This window comes from Populus nigra, chromosome 1 (genome assembly GCF_951802175.1).
Source record: "Populus nigra chromosome 1, ddPopNigr1.1, whole genome shotgun sequence".
Lineage (NCBI taxonomy): Eukaryota > Viridiplantae > Streptophyta > Magnoliopsida > Malpighiales > Salicaceae > Populus > Populus nigra.
In genome coordinates, this window is record NC_084852.1 from 4,779,746 (window position 1) to 4,797,209 (window position 17,464).

The window sequence follows — 17,464 nt, forward strand, 5'->3', positions numbered from 1 at the left end:
TTCATACTTCCTTTTCTGTTCTAGGAGCAGGCATCTCCTGGATAGCTTTAGCTTTATCAGGATCAACTTCTATTCCTCGACCACTCACAATGAAGCCCAATAATTTTCCTGTCTTCACCCCGAATGAGCATTTTGCAGGGTTCAACTTTAGCTGGAATTTTCGAAGCCTTTCAAATAGTCTTCTTAACACTTGCACATGATCTTCCTCTTTTTTTGATTTTGCAAGTATGTCATCCACATAAACTTCCACTTCTTGGTGCATCAAATCATGGAATAGGGTAACCATTGCTCTTTGATATGTGGCTCCAGCATTCTTCAATCCGAATGGCATTACTTTATAGCAAAACGTTCCCCATGGTGTGACAAAAGTGGTCTTCTCTTTATCTTCTTCAGCCATTCTAATTTGATTATAACCAGAGAATCCATCCATAAAAGAATATGTGGCATTTCTTGCAGCATTATCAACGAGAATGTCTATATGGGGCAAAGGAAAATCATCTTTTGGGCTCGCCTTATTCAAATCTCTGTAGTCCACACACACCCGAATCTTCCCATCCTTTTTCGGGACTACGACCACATTAGCTACCCATTGTGGATATTGGACTACATCTAGAAACCCTGCATCCCACTGTTTTCGTATCTCGGACTTTACCTTGAGTAACATGTCCGGGCGCATTCGTCTGGTTTTCTGCTTAATTGGCTTGTTTCCTTCGATTAAAGGAATCTTGTGTACAACTATGTCAGTATCTAGACCAGGCATGTCGGCATAAGTCCAGGCAAAAACATCTACATACTCGTGTAATAGAGAGACTAGTCTATTTCTTTCTTCAGTTGTGACAAGAGTGTCAATCTTTAATTCCTTACTATCTTGTTCATCTCCGACATTAATGACTTCTAGTTTCTCACTGGCCGGTTCCCAGGCTTTTTCTGAATTTTCTACCAGCTCAGTAAACTCTTTTAGATCTTCCTCTTCCCATTCTTCATCATCCATTGCAATCATATTATCAAAGTTTGGCCAATTATTCTTAGTGCAATGATTTTGTGGATTGATGGAACTTTCAGAATTCCTGAAAGTGTAAGGCGTGCTCGTGTAAGAGTGATTCGTGAAAAGATAGAAAAAATGCAAGCACGCGATTGGACATAAGAAAATGCATGATCTCGTTAAAACAAAAGTGCTTGGTTAACATAGAAAATTCTTGCAGTATCATGAGCTAAAAATACCGACAAGATCAGCACAAGTCAAAACAAGACAAACAAGTCCGAACATTATCAAACAAGAACAATTACTTTTTAAACACAATAGGAGCAGGCTCCATCTTCCAGTTCTGGTACACCTCCCCTTCAGCCAATCTTCGCACGAAAAATCTGGCAGGAGGTTCATCAATGGTGTGAATGGAGAGCTGTGGCAAAACCTCATCCTTTATCTCCAGATCCGCTTCCTCTATTCGTTTTTCTTCTTGGCTCTCCAAGGTATTGATGTGAAGATCCGCTATGCCAGATCTAATCACTTCTGTAGCCCTTGGGAAAGACACTCGGAGTGGTGGGATGACAAATTCTTCTTCTTCTGGCTCTCTTCCTTCAATTCTCGCCATTCTTGCTTCTCTTTTAACCTGAGTGACCCGCTTGTAATCGTCTTTCTTGGGCTTATATCCAAGCCCAAATCTTTGATTTGCATAGTTTGGCTTGATCAGGCTGGGCATTTTAGTCTCAGGATTACATTGAAAAGGAACCCCATTCTTTAAAAAGCATTTGGCAACCATCTTTGCCGTTTCTGGGATTTGAGGCTTTCTCAGCACTGTTCCTTCATGAACCCATTCTGCATTCACAATTTCAAAAGCATGAATATTCCCATCTCTACAATCTTCTGCTTCAATAAAAGGTATGGCCACATTTCTTATCATGGAAACCGTCTCTTCGGCTTTGACAGTTATAAGCATTCCGTTCATGATATACTTCAAGCATTGGTGTAATGAAGAAGCCACTGCTCCAGCTGTATGAATCCACGGCCTTCCTAATAATATACTATAAGATGGATGAATGTCCATTACTTGTAATGTTATCAAGAACATTTGTGGTCCCACATATAGCTCTACTTCTAGGGTCCCAAAGATCGGCCTTGGCGAACCATCATATGCTCTCGCCATCAAGGTGCTAGGCTTCATGTGTGATTCATCGACAAGCATTTCTTTCAACATATGCATTGGTAGCACGTTCAATGCAGAACCATTATCAATGAGCACCTTTCCGATCAGAATATCCTTGCAACGCACCGTAATGTATAACGGCTTGTTGTGCCCAGTGCCATCAGGACTCAATTCATCTTCAGTGAAGTATATATAATTTGAGGCTTGGATTCTTCCCACTAAATGTTCCATGGTTTCTTGATTGATGTCTTGAGGAACATATGCTTCATTCAGTACCTTTTGTAAAGCCTTTCTATGTGGCTCAGAGCTTAGAATCAGAGAAAATAATGATATTCTGGCCGGTGTTTTCTTGAGCTATTCAACAACACTATATTCACTGTGTTTCATCAGCTTTAGGAATTCGTTGGTTTCCCCTTCCGTGACAGGTTTGTTTATTTCTTCAGTTACGTCAGCCCCTTCTTTTCCTTTAGCCTTTCTTTGTTTTTCCAACTCTTCTGGGGTGAAACATCTGCCACTACGGGTCAAACCCCCAATTTCTGTTTGAAAGATAGGCGGTTGTGGAGTGCTTTTGAAAGAGTACCCATAGTCGTGAGGTAAAGCACTATAGTTCCCTTTATGTTCCACTACTGGTTTGGACAAGACCAATCTGGGTGGCTTTCCGGTAGTGAATTGTACTCGACACACCTCTTTCTTTGGTGCCTCCATCATGAACACCTCTTCATTCGTTGCTTTCTCAATTCGCAACATCCCTCGACTCATCATTTGCATCACTTTTTTATGAAAGCCCTCGCAATGGCTGATCACGTGGCCTTTTTCATTATGAAGTTCACAACATTTCTCGCTACCCTCTTCATACCTTGCATCTACCATCATTTGGTAGATCCTATCCATTGACACCTTTAAGATTTTTGAGTGTCCCTCTTCTAACATGTTTACAGACCCACTACCCGAGGCATGATTGGGTAGAGGGTTTGCATTGACACTAGGGGCATCTTCAAATGATATCCATCCTGCTTTGATCAGTTGCAGAAGTTTCCTCCTAAAGGCATTGCAAGTATGGATGCTGTGTCCAGCTATACCGGCATGGTATTCGCAAGTGAGATCCGGCTTATACCAGCTGGGGTAAGGTGGTTGGAGGGGTACCAAAGGCACAGGGACTACTTGCCCAATACTTAGCAGCTTTTGGTACATCTCATTTAGGGGTAACGGTAATGGAGGCAATTGTTCTGAGGCTCTTCGGTAGTTTCTTTTGGGGAAACTTTCAGCTTGGTTTTTTACTTGGTGGCTTTGGGGTTCAAGTTTCCTGGCTGGACTTGGAAAGTTGAAGTTGGTGTTGGCCACTTGGGGTGAAGAGGATTGAGGGTTATATGTTTGGAAAGGGCCTTTCTTGCTTCTGTAACTACTTTCGACATGGTCGATCTCGCTCTTCTTCGCTCCGAAACCTTTTTTCTCCACAAGTGCAGAGATTCTTCCACTTTTTACTCCTTGTTCTATTCGTTCAGCCACGGCCACAGAATCCGTGAATTGTTGGGCCGAACTACCCATCACGTGTTCATAATATGGCGCTTTTAGTGTGTTAGCAAACAGAGCAACCATTTCCTTTTCCAAGAGAGGGGGGTGGACTTGTGCTGCCAAATCTCTCCATCTTTGAGCATACTCTCTTATGCTTTCCTTATCTCCTTTCTCCAAGTTAGACAAACTGGTTCTATCAGGAGCAATATCCATGTTGTATTTATATTGCTTGATGAAAGCATCCACGAGGTCCTTCCATGTATGGATCCTGGTATTATCTAACCTCATATACCAACTCAGTGCCGCTCCACTCAAGCTGTCTTGGAAGAAATGCATTAGTAGTTTTTCATCGTGAACTACTTCTGCCATTTTGTTACAATAAGATTTGAGATGGGTAACAGGGCATTGAGTGCCGGTGTATTTGATAAATTCCGGAACTCGAAATTTCTTTGGTACCACCACATTAGGGACTAAACACATTTCCACAGCTCGCACAGGGTCATATAAGTCTATTCCCTCAATGGCCCTAATCCTGGCCTCTAGTGCTGCCATCTTATCTTGATCAAGATCCTCAGAGGGCTTAGTTTTGTGGGACTCATTAACGAATGCATCCATGACAATTGGTACTGGTGTTGGTACAGGTGGTACGGGTGTTGGCAACTGCATGAAAACTGGATTGTGTTGGGGCTCCTGTGCATGTCCTCCCATTACCTCTTCAGGTTGGTTTGTTGGGAGAGGAGCGGGCCTAGCTGAAGGACCTTCACCCGAGGTATTCCTTAGTACTTGTTCGAGTAAGCTGGTAAGGCGAGCCACACTATCCTTTAAAGAGTCCAACTCTTCTTGGAAATGAGCCTCACGGTAAGCACGTGCTTCATCTTCCATGTTCCTTGCTCGAAGTCGGGTGTGGTAAGTTCTTTGGGGACCTATATTTTTTGACCTGGCGTATGCATGTGTGTTATAATGAATGTATGTATAAACATGAATGCAAATGCATGCATATGGATTAAAGAGCTAATCCATGACTTCCTTTGCCAAATATAGGTAACATCCGAAATCTGATACCCACAAAGAGGTTTTACCCAATTCCATTGATTGATTAAATTCCATACACCTTATGAAAGTTCCAAAAATAGACATAGTACAAAGTGGTTCATACAAAGTGTCTTCATTCAAATGATACCCCTCTATTGGCCACAATCCTGATGAAAGAGGAAACTTCATTCAAATATTCCCCGTATCTATGGCGGTTGTTGGCAATCCTGGTAGCCTTTGCTCGTAGCTCATTTGCCTTTCTAGCCACCATGTCGATTAACCTGTCAGTTTGTTCAATCTTGTAATGGAACACGGTGTTATCTTGAAGCAATGTTCCATTACTGGCGGCTAATGTTTCATTGTTTGTCTCCAAGATTCGAACCATCTTTTCCAACTGTTGAATCTGATTTCTGGCCCTTTGCATTTCTTCCTTCTCTATATCCAGCTCGGCTACCTTAGTGTTTAGTTGTGCATCGAAACTGTTGATATGGCCTTGCCATTCTTCAAACTGTTCTTGCATTTCATTTGCTTCTTCCTCTCGGGACGCAAGCTCGGCTTTTATTGCAGACATCCGGTTTCTCATACCATTTATCTTGTCCAGGTATCCTTTCATCTCTGACTCAGCTACCCTTCTTGCCGCTCCCTCATCTTCAGCTTGCAACTGATATCGAGCCCTTAACCTTTTTTCTTCTTTGAGGGCGAGATCAGCTAATTTGCTCCTCTCTTTTTCAGCCTCCCATTTTGATTTATACTGGTCCCTTTCTTTCTTCAAGGAAGCTATTGTTTCTTTGCTGGCAGTCTTTTTACTTTCTGAGGCCTTTTTTAGACTTGCCAATTCTTGCTCCACTATTACATGCTTTTTTACCAACTCGTCATTCTTGGCCTTCCCTTCATTCAGTTGTTGATTTGCTTCATGCTGGTTCTTCTTTAACTTAACAATCTGCTCATCTCTTTCCTTCAACTGCCGATCCAGAGAGGCCTTCATCTTTTCTTCTTTCAAAAGTTGTTCTTCCAAGAATCTTTGATGTTTTTTACTATTACCGAGCTCAATCCTCAACTTATCCAGCTCTTCTCGAAGATCCTCCTCGTTATTGACCCTTTTTCTTTTTAGCTCCAACGTCACAGACGACTTGTCTTGGGCTTTTCTTTGCTCTTTTGCCTCTTGAAGTATCTTAGATGAACTGCCACCCCTCCATATCAAATATGCAGGGCTAACGAAGCACTCTTTTTGATGCTCTTCCTTAAAGACCAAAACAGGCTGCTTCCAGTCATTTCTGATGGTGTCTAACATATCCAAAGAGCTAGCTTCTTTAAACAGACCAGTACATTCGGCTACTGCCCAAGTTCTTGGCACGTGTTGTACACCTCCAAACTGTCTAGCTACTAATGAGGGTAAGTAGCTGATATATCCAGTTAAGCCAATCAAAGGAACCCATGCCTTGTCGCCACAACTCATGAGGTAAGATAAACCACTTACCCAAGGAGCTTTCCATCTGAAATTAGTTTGAGGAAGTTCTCGGTATTTTTCTACCCATGCCTTTTCATCCAAATCGTTCCATTCTTCAGCTAGCACCAACTCAAGAGGCCTCGTGTTAAACCACCAGAAATTATTGAAGACTTCTTTTGATGCTTCCAAGTGGCTTACTATCCACATGAATAAGAGAGGGATACAACATCGCATTGCCCCTTTCCCATGTAATCTGCAATGGTTCAAAGATAGGAAAGTTTCAGCTAAGATAGCTGAAGTAGGGTTATTCTTTACCTCTTCAAATTCAAGGAAGGCGTTAGCAGCTTCAATGCTGATAATTCCAGCGGCTTCTGAAGGAAACAGAACCAACCCAAAGATGGCAAAAGCAATTATCTGATATCTTTCTTCACCCAACTTCCCTTCTTCCTTATCTGTCTTCATCTTATTCTCGATCATCTTTCACTTGAACCCTCCATTGGATATCCTGTATCGGTCAACTGGATCCAAATGTAGAAGTTTGGCAACTGCGGTAACTGTATTCTCAATTCTTTGTCTGAAGTATACTTTGCAGGGATCATTGGGAAAACTTAGAATCTGAGCATACTCCTCAAGAGTAGGAGTCATATCAATATCCCCAAAGGTGAAACATCTGTAGTTTGGATCCCAGAAATGCATCAAGGCTTTAACCGCTGAAATCTGAATAGGCATTTTTATTAGATGAGCAATTCTTCCATACTTCTTCTCAAACAGGTTCTCATCAATATATCCCAGAAGAGGAGCCAACTTCTTTATGGTGTCTACGGAATAATGCACTTTGGTTATGTGTGGTAATTCCTCAACCTTGGTTCTTGGGCAATCCCCTTCAACTACTTGCATCATCTCAGATCTTTCCCCATATTCCGAAAAGGTAAGGGAAGTCATGGTCTTAGCTCAAAAAATCCTGTAAAGTTTAAAAAAAATCTAGGTTATTATATGGGGGATAAGTTTTCTAGCTGGTCTCAAAAAGGTCTATGAACTGCCCAGTGACCACCTTACGTGAAGGCAGTATAGGGGTTTACAAGGGAAGGTTCGGGCACTATGTGTCCGCTATCACCAAGTAAACACTCAGCTCATAGTTGGACGTTTCACGAATCTGAACCCCGACTGAAAGTCATGGGGCAGACCGCTACTCCCCTCCTATCTTAGAATTGGGTTTTCTTGTAAAAATTAAAAATGCATGAACATATTATTCTTGATGTATTTATATGTATGAGCAAGAAATAAAAGTGCTGAAACAGTAAATTTAAACAGACCAAAACAGATAATCAACAATCAAACAAACAAAGCTTAGTCCGACCAAACAAGGCGTCCTCAGTGGAGTCGCCATTCTGTCGCACATCAAAATCCGCGCGGCATCGGCTGGCGATTTTTTTTATTATTTTGTTATTTGTGTTTTGCTTGGTTCTTTGGAGTCGCCACCTAGTATTATGGTCACTAGGAACCTATGGTCTGCGAGAGTCTGAGCAAGGGACTGGTTGTGCAAGGGGAAGACGCATCACCCCCAATGCACCCTACCTAAGGTAAGCTGCATTGTTGTTTGATCATTTCTTTCTAGGTCGAGTTTCTATTTGTTGGTCTCTTCTAAGGTTCAAGGCAGATCTCCCTTCATAAGGTAGTCTCTACCTTATTTGGGTTAAATCCTAACCATTTTAAAGTCTGAATTTTTTAAAATTTGCTTTTATTTACACCTTGTATCTTTAATACCCGGGAGTGTATTTTATCGTGTAATTTTACACCCTACAAATATTAAAGTCTACATCTGAATCCTAGGACAAAAGTTTGAAATAAAAGTTTGACATTTTGGCCAAATCCTAACAGATGATCATAAACTAGTTATGATATCCATTTTTTGGATTTGTTTTTTCAAAAAAAACGTGAGAAAGATGCAAATTTTTTTGTTTTTGGAAACAAACATGCTTGGAAAATTATTTAGGACTTGGTCGTATGCATAAAATATTTTTTCAAATTTTTTTCTTTTTTTTTTTGGAGAAAACCGGGTATTTTAATACCGGACTTGTATCTTAACATGTAAGTATACAACCCAATATCAAGCAACCTTGGTAAAAACAAATTTAAGAAAAACACTTTTTTTTTAAGTGATTTTTAATTTTTTTTTATATTTTTTTTGAATTTTTTTAATATATAATAATTATTAATTAAATTTATTTATTAATTAAAATTAAAAAATGGGCTGGACCGGGCCAAGCCCTTGGTCCGGTCCAGGACCCTTGGGTTGGGCCGGTCTCGGCCCAACAGGTCCTATTCTTTTTTTTTTGGGCTGGGCCAGACCCGGCCCGTCTGGCCCAACCCAATTACATGGCTAATTAATTAGCCACTGCATGCAGAAATGAATTCTGCATGCAGTGGCTATGCAAAATCGGGAGAGGGGGATTAGGAATTTACCTGGCGTGGAGAGGAGAGAGTCGGCGACCTGGCTGGTGGCGAGCGGTGCACCTGGAGGTGGTGAGGCCGGCGGCGTGCACTGGTCACGGCTAGAAGAAGAAGGAAACGAGTCCTGCAGAGGAGAAGGAAAGCTCACGGCTGGAGCTGTTGGTGTGGCTGAGGAGGGAACTGCTACCCCAGCTGCCTTTGGGAAGGAAGAGAGCTTCTGGGCAAGGTGGTGGATGCTACCTCTGCTGTCGCCGCCGCTGCTGGAGGGAGTCGCGGTGGCAGAGGAGAAGATTTTTACAGAGGAGAGAGGGAGAGAAGTGGTGCAACTGTCACGTGAGATGGTTTTATGGCTACTGGAGGTGGAGATGATGGTGAGAAGCCAGGTGATGAAGGTGGTGGTGGCTGAAGGCCACGGTGGAGAGAGGAAGCGGAAAAAGGATTGTTTGCAGGAAAAATGAATACAGAAGGCTGGTTTTCGGCCAACTTTGAGCTCGATTTTCTCCGTCCCTTGAGCGTGGAATTGGCTCCTATTTATAGGGCTGGAAAGAGGGTAATCTTGTCTTCAACGGGGAAAATGTCTCAGCCCTTGATTCGACTCGAGGAATCCAAACCGTTGGTTCAAAGTGTGCACCTCGAACTGCCAAATTTTGGCAATCCAAGGCTGCAGACTGAACGAGGTGGCCACTTTGGGCCAATAAACAAAGCCGTTTCAAAGTTTTTCGATCCGACCGGACCATTCTCGAGGATAAAGAGGTTTCAGGTGGATATTTTGGTGCACGCGTTGTCGGATTTAGAGGAAGCAACGAGGCCGAAAACAAGGCTTGAAGTCGGCCACTCGGGCAGCTCAGTGGAGAAGAAGATGAACAGTACCAGGCGACGCGTCGCCTGGTCCTGCCCCCCCTTTTTTTTTAACGCATGAAACGGCGTCGTTTTGCCCAAAACACGCCGTTTCATTTAAATGAAAAACTGGCGCCAAAGCGCCAGATTTCACATCAATCCTTCCTCTTGCGCGCATCTTACGTTTTGGTCCTTGGTCTCGGATTGCTTCAATTAAGTCCCTAATTGGCTGTTAAACTGTCAATGTCTTCAATTTGGCCCCCCAGATTTGTCAATTTGGCCCCTGCAGTTTGGCGCCTCTTGCAGTATGGTCCTTGGCTTTGGATTTTGTCAATTTAACCCCTAATTGGCCCCAAAACTTCAATTTTCTTGCAATTTGACCCCTGATTCCAATCAATTAACTTGGTAAAAATTAAATTTGGTCTCTTAAAATTCCAATCTTCTTCATTAAGCCCAAATTAGGCTCCCAAACTTAATTTTTCACCAATTAAGCCCCAAATAAAATTAATTTGACCCATTTAAAGTATAATTAAGTCCTTGCACTTAATTAATTCCTTCATTTGGACCTAAATTAATTCTTAAACATAATTAAAATTTAATTTGGCCCATGATTAAATCAAATTGGCCCATTAAAAATTTAATTATGTCATTAGACTTAATTTTTATGCAAATTCGTCCAACACTCATTTAACTTGACCTTTAAATTTGCACTTTTCTATTTTTGGGCACAATGGGGTGCCAATAGGTCTTGAATCTCCTTCAAAAAATTGCGACTTGGTTTCCCGGCCTATTTTGGCAGTCTTTCTTGATCAGCTGTCTCTACATTGTCAGCCTTTATTTTATTTTTTGATTTTGAATTTTTTATTTTTTTATTATTTTTTGGAAAAAACGAATTTTGAGGAATCACCCAAAATTGGTGATGACATCTGGGATCTTTGCATATGCCACACAACCAAAGACTCGTAGATGAGTAACACTTGGTTTGTGACCACTCCATGCTTCTTCTGGAATGACTCCTTGTAAACTTCTAGTTGGGCAGCGATTCAGTAGATACACTGCACATGATACAGCTTCAGCCCAGTATTGCTTGGGCAACTTCTTTGCTTTGAGCAGACTTCTTGCCATGTCAAGAATCGTGCGATTCTTCCTTTCAGCTACACCATTCAGCTGTGGTGTATACGCAGGTGTTGTCTGATGTCTGATGCCTTGTTGTGTACAATAGGCTTCACAGTCATTTGCTGTATATTCTCCACCTTGATCAGATCTCACGGTTCTGATCATGTAGCCACTTTGCTTCTCCACAATTGCTTTAAATTCTTTAAAACAATTGAATACTTCTGACTTCCTCTTCAGAAAGTATATCCACGTTTTTCTACTAAAATCATCAATAAAAGTGAGGAAGTACCTATTTTGTCCAGTCGACATAGGCGTTATTGGGCCATGCACATCTGTGTGCACTAACTCCAGTGGCCTCTTTGCTCTCCAGTTGACTTCTTTGGCAAAACTGGATCTGTGATGTTTGCTGAGGACACAACTTTCACAGACTTCATCTGGATGATCAATGTGAGGCAAACCTTTGACCATCTTCTTGCTTGCTAGCATCTTCAGACTTGTGAAATTCAGATGTCCAAGCCTTAGGTGCCAAAGCCATTCTTCACTGTTGGTGATGGCAGTGAAACACCTTGCTGCATCATACTGGATGTTCAAAGGAAACATCCTATTCTTGGACATTTTCACATAGGCCATTAATCTCCCATTGTTGTCTCTAATTGTCAGATGACAATTCTTCGAGTAAAAAGTATAACCTCTCTCCATAAGTTGACCTAAGCTGATCAGGTTCTGCTTTATGGCTGGGACATAATAGACATTGGCGAATAGCTGGAATCGCCATTCTTCAACTTGATTGGGATGCTGCCTTTACTTTTGAATGGAACCTTTGAGGTATCTCCAAAAATAACTAGACCTTGCTTGGTCTCATCTAGATCACCAAATAACTCTCGGTAGCCACACATGTGATTGCTGGCTCTAGTATCTAGATACCATATATTCTCTTGTTTCTCGCTAAGTTCTTGTTGGACAAGAAATGCAGCTTCTTCTTTGTCATCCTTCTCTGCATAGTTGGCTTGCTCACGTATCTCCAACGGAGCTTTCCTTTGACATTCAGTGCTATAGTGCCCAAATTGATTGCACCTATAACACTGGATATTTCTCTTATCACGGTTATTGTAACCGCCTCCTCTTCCTCTAGGAGTGAATGCTTGTTGTCTTTGGCCTCCTCTGGTGGTATTTCTGCCACCTCTTCCTCTGAAGCTTGTATTCCAAGAACCTCTTCCTTGGAATCTCTGGAATCCTCCTCTGGATTGTTGACTTCCTGCTTGAGCACTTGTTGAAGTCTCCCCTTGCTCATATATATCCTTGAGAGACAGCTTTGCTTGTAAGGCATGCTCAATGGCCTTATCTCCATTTCGCTTTACAATCTTCTGCTCATGAGCTTGCAAAGAACTCATAAGTTCATCCACTGTCAACTTGTCCACTTCATTGGACTCTTCAATAGCGACAACAACAAAATCAAATTTTGGATCTAGGGATCTCGAAATTTTCTCAGTAATTCGAGAAACGACGATGGCTTCTCCATTTCTCCTCATCTGATTGACTATCACCATAATCCTTGTGTGATAATCAGAAATAGATTCCGAGGACTTCATTTGCAATAACTCAAATTCACCTCGCAAAGATTGAAGACGAATCTTCTTGATTCTGTCAGCACCTTTGTACTTTTGTTGGAGAGCCTCCCATATGTCTTTTGATGTTTCAGCGGAAGCTATGATCTCGAATGTATCTTCATCAAGACCTTGGTAGATGATGGTCTTTGCTTTGTTGTCCTTCTTTCTGTTGACTTTCAGGGCTTGCTTCTGTGCCTCTTGTAAAGCATCTTCTTCTTCTTTGGACTCTGGTTCATCATAACCATAGTGTACAATCTCCAAACACTCTTGTGAACCAAGGAATGCCTTTAATCTGATGCACCAACTATCATAGTTGTCTTTGGTCAGCTTCGGGATGAGTGTTTGTGTACTTTCTGTAGTCATTTTGCTCTTTTAATGACTATATCTCCTTCTGGGAGTTGAATTTGGCAAAACGGACACTGTAGATCGATCCGGAATGGTCGAAATAGTCGGGAACCGGTCTGACTTTGTAGAAATCGGATCCGAAAATGGGTGAACCGGTCCAAACACCAATTCTGGGCGTCGGGCGGTTCGCTGGGTTGAACCGGGAATATTCTGTGGAATATTCTATCGGCTCGGCTTCAGCTAATAGCAGCTCGGCTTAGTGGCTCGGCTTGAAAAGGGAATATTCTCGGGAATATTCTTCGGCTCGGCTTGAGGCTCGGCTCAGCGCGGCTTAAACGGCTCAAATATGGCGTGTGTGAGGCTCACTCGTCGTCTACCTCGGGGCGCGTGGGATGTGCGTGGACAAACAGTGCCGAATATTCAGGAGGCGCGTGTGGCTCACCCCGGTGTCCGATTGAGCTAATTTTTACGGCAGTGAGTTCGTATGGATGAGCTCTGCACGGTGGAATGATCAAAACTTGTTTTTGACAACTTTGAAAATTCGGCTATCCCAGAAAATACTTTTGTTTTCTGACTAACGGGGCTCTGATACCAATTATTGGTGGGAGGAACCACTGGTGGTGGTTTTGAAACACTCAGAGGGGATAAAACACAAAGTTTTATTTCAAGAACAAAAACTTACAGGAGCAAAATAAACACAACAAGCTTAACAATACACGCCCTCTCTTTTCTCTCTAGTGTTTCTCTCTATTCTCTCCACTCTCTCTCACACATAATAGCATAAGCTCAGCTTGCTATTTATACACGAATTCAAAACAAGATAATTCAACCTTCAAGTGTGAAGGCGGCTGGCGGCCAATGGTGTGAAGGCGGCTGGCGGCTGCGGCTGGTGGCTGGCGGCTGGTCGGTCATAGCTGGTGGCTGGCTGGCCGGTGGTTGCCTTCCTTAACCTTCTAGATTGAGTTTAGTATTCAACAGAAGGTCCATCAATGTCCAAAGCTGACCACAAAATTTGCTACTACACCAGATGGTTCAATGAGTGCTCAATCAGAGGTGCTGCTGATTTAACTTTATTTCTTGCCTCTCTTTTAGTGTGTTTGTTTCTTGTTTCTCTCAATAATAAGATTTACAAGTTAAATGAGCATGCCATGCTTGAATTGGTTTACAGGTACCTGAAGTAGCTGAAGATTCAAGCATTAATAGAGAGTGGACCAGAAACAAGGGGTGGAAAGAAGATGGAGACTCATGTCTTTGAGCTGTGAATATATTTGGACTTGATGTTGTACTATTTGGAAAGAAGATGGAGACTCGTGTCTTTGAGCTCCTTTGATTTTTTAAAATCTTTTTTTTTTCATGCACTTTTATTGGGCACTCTTCATGCATTTTTATTGGGGACTGCTTGGAACAAGAGGTCAAGTGGAAGAGGATATAAAAGAAAACTTCTCTGAATGGACATCTACTTTAACCATATGTGCCATCCCAGCAATGGTCATCGCATTCATCACAGGAAGTTATGCAGTGCTATCTACATCATCATGGCTTGCAATCACGACTTGTGTCATTGGTGTAGCCTTCATCTTCTTTGCGTTCGAGGCAAAGGTGGTTGATTTACGCTCCCTTTTGAAATACCGAAAATAAACACTTCACAGCAGACTTTAAAAGAGTCTGATATTGAAGAAGATTGATTCTCATTTAGCTCGTGTTATAAACTATCTTCTCGTCATCTTATGGTTAATACACGCTCCCTTTTGAAATACTGAAAATAAACACTTCACAACAGACTTTAAAAGAGTCTGATATTGAAGAAGATTGATTCTCATTTAGCTCGTGTTATAAACTATCTTCTCGTCATCTTATGGTTAATATCGCTCCCTTTTGAAATACTGAAAATAAACACTTCACAGCAAACTTTAAAAGAGTCTGATATTGAAGAAGATTGATTCTCATTTAGCTCGTGTTATAAACTATATTTTCGTCATCTTCTTGATGGCATCAGCTGTCACGATAGTTTTATTTATCCAGATATTTCACCTTGCTTTTAACGAGTACAATGATCGAAAAATTCAATTTTGGCACTTGGAAAATGCTAACACCTTCAATATAGAGATCATAGAATGAAGGCTAACAAGTTCAACATAAAAAATAAAAATAAAAAAAAGGAGGAAAATGGGTATATAAAACAGCAGAACATAAACATTTTGAGAAATTAATGTAGTGCTATTATTTGACTCCGATCCGGTGGGTTATGAAGGAGATGAAGCTGATGACAACAGAGTTTTTCAGACCCTAATCCCGCTGACAAGGTGTAAAGAGTGTAGTTAAGACTCAATTTGAACAGAGATAAAAGAAATTCAATTTGTTTATTTTTTCCATGATTAATGAGCTATAGAAAACGCTAAGCTAGTTTGACTAAAAGACACCCACTATAGTCATATTAGTATTTATTTGACTCGCATTTTATTATGGGTCAAAATAAATAAATATAAATGTTTTTCAAATGTATTTTTAACAAAAAAAAAACCCTAATCATAAATATAAAAAAAAGTATTGACGTGTTTATTTAACTCGCTTCGTTATGAGTTAAATAATATTTTCCAACACAAAAAAATAGATGTATAAGTGTTGTTAATGTATTTTTTGATATCGAGAGAAAAAAATATAATTGTGAATAAAAAAAATTGATGTTTACATATAATAAAATAAATTGAGGATTATAGATGTTAATAAATACAAAAACAATTGTTAAAGCAGCACGCCACATGTAGGAAGTTAATTTTTAATATAGTAAAAAAATGGGACGGTGTTTCAAATGCATTTCATTGTATCATGATTCTTTTAATTGAAAAATGTAAAACAAAATAAAAAAAAAGGACAAAAATATTATATTTCAGCCGATCTCTTTTAGGTTTCTATTAATATATTTATTTGTTTTATGTTTTTAATAATGAATAGGTAAGTTATATCTAACTAATAATATAACATACATCCACATATACTAAAAGACTTACTATAGCCATATTAGTAGTTATTTAACTAGCACTTCGCTATGGATCACAAAATTGTTTTTAGCAAAAAAATAAATTTGTATGCTTTTCAATTGCATTTTTAACAAAAACAAATCCTAATCATAAATACAAAAACAAAAGTGTTAACGCGTTTATTTAATTCATTTTGCTACGAGTCAGATAATTTTTTGAACGCAAAAGAAAAAATGTATAAATGTTGTTAACATATTTTTAAAAATCAAGAGAAAATTATAACTGTGAATAAAAAAGTTAATGTTTACATATAATAAAAATAAAGTAAGGACTCTTAAGTTAATTTTTATTGTAGTAGAAAAATAGGAGAATGTTTCAAGTGCAAATCATTGTAAAAGAAATGTAAAAAAATACAATTGTAGTAGAAAAATACGATTCTCTGAATTGCGAAATGTAAAAAAACAAATCTTACAAAAATATGAACTAATAAACTAATAAAGAGTTGTTAATGCCAATCAAATTATAAAATAAAATGATACATAAATATGATACTTAACCTTAACTTTCCTCTTCATGCACACTTTTCTCCTTCTTCCTTTTTTTTTTATCTTAAAGGTCACTTTTTCTTACCAAGAACAAATAATTCTTATTTTTATAAACTCGTCATGAAAATAAAGTTTATTCATATAGATGAATTGAAATAATTTTTTCTAGATATTAAATACATAAAAGATAAGTAAAAGATAAGTAAAAGATAACCACTATTTAAAAAAAAACTAAATAAACAATCTAAATATTTAGAAAGAAAAGTATTAATTTAAATATAAATTCAAAAATTCATAAAAAATAAATAAAAAAATACCAATTAAGAAAACAAAATTAGAAAAACAAATAGAAATAGATCAAGTGCTTTTGGGCCTAGTAAGTCAGGCCTACACATTAAGCCCATTTTTAAAAGGGTTAGTACGTATGGGCCTTTTTTTATTTGAAAATGCTCCAAATGTTTTTGAAAAAATAAATAAAAAAAGCGACATGCCACCTACCGAGACTTTCCAGTTCTTGACCATTGGAGAGGTGACTAGAAAATTAAACAGGGTGTTTTTTGACCCAAAAATGCAAATTTAAACAAAGTTCACACCAAAACACTTAAAAATGGTCTTTATGATGTAATAAACCAATAAAACAACCCAAAAACCATAAAATTTTTGGCAATTTCAAGTGCAAAAAACATTTCAATAGAACTCTTTTCATTAAATGAAATTCATTAAAACAAAAATCGATCATTTTTTATGGTGAAAATCAGTGCCAACTGAGACTGTAAAACCCCAGGTAATATTATTGATATTAATAAACGTCAAGATTATGAAAAATGAGGGAAAATGATAAATTAAATTATAAGAATGATGATATATTCGAGAATCTAAATTGAAATATTTTGTTCGGGTGTTAAAAAATATGTAATTAATAAATATAAATAAATAAATAAACACGAAAATGTGAATAAAATTTTTATGGAAGTGAATTTCATGAAACTGAAAGTAGTAACGAGTAACTGAGTGAAATTTGAAATAACCGGGGTAAAATTTGGTGTAAACAGGCATTAGGATTCATGAAACTTTACTAAAAAATCATAAAATTTACTATTGAGAAATATAGAAGGAATTTTTAAAAAGTTAAGTAATTATATGTGTGTAAATATGAGGGGGGGGGGAATTGAGGGACATGGAAGGTATTTGAAAAAAAGTTAATTATATATATATATATATATTTGATAAATGAGGATTGTGGATGAAAAGTCGATAACTTAATATCTAGAAATATAGAGGAAATTCTGCTGAATTTTTTATTGAGTATAAAAAATATTCCCTAATCTTATTTGAATTATCATGTCCTTGTTCTTTGTAATCCAATGACTTTTTGTCTTTTCTGGCAAATTAGAGAATGAGAAAATAAAAAAATAAAGTTGTGGATCAAAAATAAAATGTAAGAAAACTT

General features: G+C 38.9%; 1 non-coding gene and 1 pseudogene across 1 annotated transcript; one reads left to right on the plus strand and one right to left on the minus strand.

The window, feature by feature from the left end:
• LOC133706164 (probable disease resistance protein At4g27220) overlaps window positions 1-13,777 on the plus strand; it is a 28,793-nt pseudogene extending 15,016 nt beyond the window's left edge.
• A 921-nt stretch (window positions 13,778-14,698) lies between these two features.
• On the minus strand, window positions 14,699-14,795 carry LOC133681206 (small nucleolar RNA snoR97). Its single transcript, XR_009836456.1, has one exon. It is a non-coding gene; the product is annotated as a small nucleolar RNA snoR97 (small nucleolar RNA).
• Between the last annotated feature and the right edge of the window lie 2,669 nt (window positions 14,796-17,464).